At 41.8% G+C, this 6000-nt stretch overlaps 1 protein-coding gene across 1 annotated transcript in view; it reads left to right on the top strand.

Moving 5' to 3' along the window:
- The first annotated feature begins 3654 nt into the window (after positions 1-3654).
- LOC112217905 (leucine-rich repeat and fibronectin type-III domain-containing protein 2) overlaps positions 3655-6000 on the top strand; it is a 169368-nt gene continuing 167022 nt past the window's right edge. Inside the window, exon 1 of the mRNA XM_024378511.2 lies at positions 3655-4219. The gene's annotated coding sequence lies outside the window, so the exon portion shown is untranslated. The remainder of the gene's footprint in view (positions 4220-6000) is intronic.

Below are 6000 nucleotides of genomic sequence, written 5' to 3'. Positions count from 1 at the left end.
TGGAAAGGTGACTGGGATTATGGCCGAATACAAACAGTGTAGTTATTCCTTCCACAAGGCAATCAAACAAGCAAAATGTCAGTATAGAGGCAAAGTGGAGTCTCTATTCAACGGCTCTTCTACTCCATGGCCGACATGAGTAAGACATTTAAACGTGTTAACCATCGCAAGGCTGCTTTGAGGATAGTCGTGTCCTCAGAGCATGCGCAGACCAGCTGGTGTGTTTACGAACATATTCAACATCTCCCTATCCCAGTCTGCTGTCCCACATGCTTCAAGATGGCCACCATTGTTCCTGTACCCAAGAAGGCAAAGGTGAACTAAATGATTATCATCCTGTAGCACTCACTTCTGTCATCATGAAGTGCTTTGAGAGGCTCGTCAAGGATCATATCACCTCCACCTTACCTGTCACCCTAGACCCACTATGATTTGCTTACCACCCCAATAGCTCCACAGACAATACAATCACCATAGTACTGCACACTGTCCTATCCCATCTGGACAAGAGGAATACCTATGTAAGAATGCTGTTCATTGACTATAGCTCAGCATTCAGCACCATAGTACTCTCCAAACTCATCATTAAGCTAAAGGCCCTGGGTCTCAACCCCGCCCTGTGTAATTGGGTCCTGGACTTCCTGACGTGCAGCCCCCAGGTGGTGAAGGATAGGAAACAGCATCTCCACTTCGCTGATTCTCAACACTGGGGCCCCACAAGGGTGCGTGCTCAGCCCCTAAACTTACTCCCTGTTGACCATTACTGCATGGCCATGCACAGCTCCAACTCAATCATCAAGTTTGCAGATGACACAACAGTGGTAGGCTTGATTACCCCCAACGACGAGACAGCCTACAGGGAGGCTGTCGTGACAGCAAAACAACCTCTCACTCAACGTCAACAAAACAAAGGAGATGATCGTGGACTTCAGGAAACAGCAGCGGGAGCACCCCCCTATCCACATCAGCAGTGGAGAAGTGGAGAAGATGGAAAGTTTTTAAGTTCCTTGGAGTACACATCACAGGCAAACTAAAAATTGTCCACCCACACAGACAGTGTGGTGAAGAAGGCGCAACAGCCTTGTCACCTAAAACCCTCACAAACTTTTACAGATGCACAATTGAGAGCATCCTGTCAGGCTGCATCACCACCTTGTATGGCAATTACACCGCTCACAACCGCTAGGCTCTCCAGGGGGTGGTGCGGTCTGTACAACGCATCACCGGGGCAAACTACCTGCTCTCCAGGATACCTACAGCACCCAATGTCACAGGAAGGCCAAAAAGACCAAGGACAACAACCACCCGAGCCACTGCCTGTTCACCCTGTTACCATCCAGAAGGCGAGGTCAGTACAGGTACAAGCTGGGACCGAGAGACTGAAAAACAGCTTCTATCTCAAGGCCAACAGACTGGTAAACAGATATCACTAACACAGAGAGTCTGCTGCCGACATACAAATTTGAAGTCATTGGCCACTTTAATACATGGATTACTAGTCACTTTAATAATGCCACTTTAATAATGTTTACATATCTTACTCATCTCATATGTGTATACTGTATTTTATTCCATCTATTGCGTCTTTCTTATATCATTCTGTCATTGCTCATCCACATATTTATTATTCTATTCCTTTAATTAGATTTGTGTCTATTGTGGAAGTTGTGGAACTGTTAGATTACATGTTAGATATTGCTGCACTGTCGGAACTAGAAGCAGAAGCATTTTGCTACACTTGCAATTACATCTGCCAACCATGTGTATATGACCAATAAAATGTGATTTGATTTGAACGCCAAGTATCACATCTGGAGGAATCTTGGCACCATCCCTACAGTGAAGAATGGTGGTGGTAGCATCATGCTGTAGGTGTAATGAATACTCAGGGAGAAAAGGTGTAGATTCCCCCGCGCAGAGTGCGACAGATGTCTATTAAGACTTCGCAGAATGCAGGAATCGTGGTCACAGGCAGGCAATGGTCAAACACAGGTAGACAGTCAAAAACCAACAACACCTCACAATCATACAAACAGAAAGAACTGAACTAAATAGGGAACTGATGAGACCAGGTGAGAAACGAACACAGGGGAAATCAATGAACAAAAATTAAATACAGGGCTACGTTCCAGAACACAAAGAAACATGACTACGATCAAGAACACAAAGAAACAGGGCTACGATCAAGAACACAAAGAAAAAGAACACAGGGTTGACTAAGAAAAGAAAAGCAGAACCTTACAGTAGGGATGTTTTCAGAGGCAGGGACTGCGAGACTAGTCAGGATCGAGGGAAAGATGAACAGAGCAAAGTAAAAAGAGATCCTTAATGAAAACCTGCTCCAGAGCACTCAAGACCTCAGACTGGGGTGAAGGTACACCTTCCAACAGGACAATGACCCTAAGCACACGACAAGACAATGCAGGACTGGCTTCTGGACAAGTCTCTGAATGTACTTGAGCGGCACAGCCAGAGCCCGGACTTGAACCCGATCAAACATCTCTGGAGAGACCTGAAAATAGCTGTGCAGTGACAATCCCCATCCAAGCTTTAAGAGCTTGTGCCAAGCTTGTAGCTTCATACCCAAGAAGACTCAAGGCTGTAATTGCTGCGAAAGGTGCTTCAACAATGTACTGAGTAAAGGGTCTAAATGCTTATTTAAAGTGATCAAGTGATATAAAAGAGCAAGCATTTCTAAAAAACAGTTTTCGCTTTGTCATTATGGGGTTTTGTGTGTAGATTGATGAGAGAAAAAATGATTGAATCAATTTTAGAATAAGGCTGTAACATAACAAAATGTGGAAAAAGTCAAGGGGTCTGAACTCTATCCGAATGCACTGTAGATGGCCACACAATAGGAAAATCATAATAATGCACACACCATGCATATACACTGTATGAAAGAATATCATCATTTTTGAGGGGATCTAAACTTAACTAGGCCAATTGAAAACATCAAACCGGACACAAATAAAGCAAATGGCACGACAAATGATATGATAAGACTGACTCAGACTTATGGCAAGTGGCCTTTGTTGACCACTAAATTTCATGTAGTGCGTCTTTTGAGTAGTCAAAGCTACGCGAATGACTTTGTGTCTGGCTTTTAAATGCACCCATGTTCAATCTTGTTTCACGTAAATGTCGTTATATTTCAATATCTAGGACTAATGTTTTAACTATGACTCCAGCTGTGACAGATTTCAACCTAGGCATTTGGCATCCTCATCTGAATGTGTTTGTTTTGGTCTCTGATTTCAACAAATATTACTGATATGAAGTATTCTCTAAGAATGATATGACAACCAATCCTCTCTCAGTTGAACGATGCTTTTTGACATTGTTTTTACTGTTTTCAGCAGAATATTAATAGGATCATTGCGGCTGTTTTAAAAATAAATCTCAATATCAAATCATTTCCAGATATCGGTTTGTTAAGCTTTAAAACTTTAGGTTGGATGAAATATCGGATAGAGAGCAATATGCGAGCAATGTTGGTGAAGGTTGTTAAATCTTGTATGGAAACCTGGCTATAATGGTGTTGTTGCGGCTGAATGAGCGCTACCAGTCACTCACTGTCTGTCTCTCCCGCGGTTACCGAGACACGGGCTGGTTATACCACCTACTAGAGGCCTCAACCAGCTATCTGCTGGTCAGCGTTATCTCCTCTGAACTGCGGTACATCTCGTGTGATTGTTGCAGCCAGAGGATGTAGTCTACTCTTTTCTACATGGTTTTGCTAGGAGCGCAAATTTATCCGGGATAGCTATACTGCCAAAAACTGGATGCATTCTGAATTGAACAGTATTGCGTTTTTAATCATATGATATTTAAGTAGCCTAAGGAAGAACGGGAATCGTTTCCAGTAAGAACGACTTACAGTACGATACATTATGACAATCGAGTGAGCATTTGGTTTTCATTGAAATAACTCAATACACATTTGACCAGTATCGCTGCGCCAATGTACTGTAGTGACCGCCTTTCAAACTGCTGAAGTACTTCGCTGAGAGACTGGAGCGGATGTTTCGCACTGAGTAGGTCGCTTTGCAACTCGCACTATCCACAGAGCGAGCCGGTGATGAGGGCTGGTCGGGATTGCGTTAGTATATTGGAAATTCAAAACGATTTTGGAATAATGGCGAAGTGAAAGTAAGGACGCCGAGGATGCAACATCTTGTTGGTAGAATACACGATGGACAAACGCCTGCCGTGAACGGTAAGAAAGGCACAAGCACTGTCCGTTTTCTGTTAATGAGGTTTCATGATTATCAAATCGTTAGAATGGCACATTGAAAAGTCAGGTACTTTGTCTAAACGTACTTTCTCATGCCCTTATCCATTGTAAATTATTTTCAAGAAATCCATGACTATGTATAGTTGCTGCCAAAATGGGTGTATAGTTCAAGTTGGTATTGATTTTAGATGGAATTACTCGTGTTGTTGTTTAGAATATTGCTGCATTCGGTTATCACTTTTCGCCTGCGCCGCCACCCTAGTCGCATTTGATGCCAGGCTGCGCGTGCATGTCCCATGGATAGGCTATTGAATCCTATATCAAGAAACAGTCATTGAGATTCAGCAATCATGATCAAACACGACTGACTGTGAGATAACGATATCCATATTCATCTAGCTTTTCAATGATTTAATTGAGATGTAAAGGTACATTTATAGCAAGGTTTTTAATGGGACATGTGATTGGGGAATCAAATTGGACATGATTATTCTATTATCATGACCCAAATGCAGATAAACGGCTGTTAATGCATGATTAACGAAAATGTAGCTTGTACATGCATGAGCATGTTACAGATTATCCTGGCACATTCAAATACTTTGGAGCCATCTGTGACTTGAAGTGCACCAATTTTGCACAATTCTGTCCCTGTCATTACACTGCATGCATATTCAGGCATGCATTTAGGGGTGGCTGTGAGCCTAGTGGTTAGAGCATTGGGCCAGTAACTCAAAGGTTGCTGGTTTGAATCCCTGAGCTGTCAATGTCTGCTGGAAAAAGAACTGCTTGCATTGCTGGAATTGTTGCTTACATATTATGTGTAGGTGCCTGGGGATTTGTTTTCAAGAACTACTGAATACTAGGGATACTCTGTGAGTACCCAGAACACCGCATCCAGTACTGTTGCTTTCCCAAGTTGGCTGCATCCTATGTAATAGATGGATGAACTGCTGGGAAAATAAGTAATCTTATCCAAAGTGTGGAGTCATATGGTGAAAATGACATGTTCCATTTAGAGGTGGGGATGGAGAGAGCACCATTGAAAAGAAACACGGAAAATGTGTTGGGTATTCATGTCACCTTCATTTTCTTTCATTTGAAGCACATGCAAATCATGCCTGAAAAATTATTTTTGTGACCTTGGGACTATAATGTTATATTTGCACAAAGCAATGTTCTGAAATATTCAGCATCAAAGTTTTCACATCCAAGAACTAAAAACTGTTTTGTAGTGAATTCGTCTTTCATAAGCCATTAAGGTCCTCACCTTTAAAGTACCCAAAGTGTGTAGAATCAAAATCCTTAGATATTTGTAAATATGTTATTTTAGGTGGGTGCAAACACAGAACCTTGTGGTTTTGAAATTTCAATCTGGGTTCAGCCATAAGGTTCTATCTGGCACAGAATGTTACAAATATTTATATTTCAATAGAAAAGTACAGATATTTAATGATTAAATAAATACAATGCTCTTCTTTCTAATCCCATCAACAAATGTATTGTTAATGTTTGTCACACATTTGTGAAAGCGCTAGTTCACTAAAATGACAAGTACACTGTAGCCTATGGAGAACTAGCAACATTGCTAAAGCTTAGCTCTGGATGAGTAAACTGATACATTTTTCTTGTCTCCGACACCCACAGTCAGTTAACTACTTGCTAGTTATCAATACAATGTGGTATGCTAATCCTTCCATGGAGGTTTTCATATTGATATGGAACAAGACAAAAACAGCAATGCCTCTCCAATGCGCCTTTAC

The sequence above is a fragment of the Oncorhynchus tshawytscha genome, linkage group LG18, assembly GCF_018296145.1.
Source record: "Oncorhynchus tshawytscha isolate Ot180627B linkage group LG18, Otsh_v2.0, whole genome shotgun sequence".
NCBI classification, from domain to species: Eukaryota; Metazoa; Chordata; class Actinopteri; order Salmoniformes; family Salmonidae; genus Oncorhynchus; species Oncorhynchus tshawytscha.
This window is presented reverse-complemented; position numbering and strand designations above follow the sequence as displayed.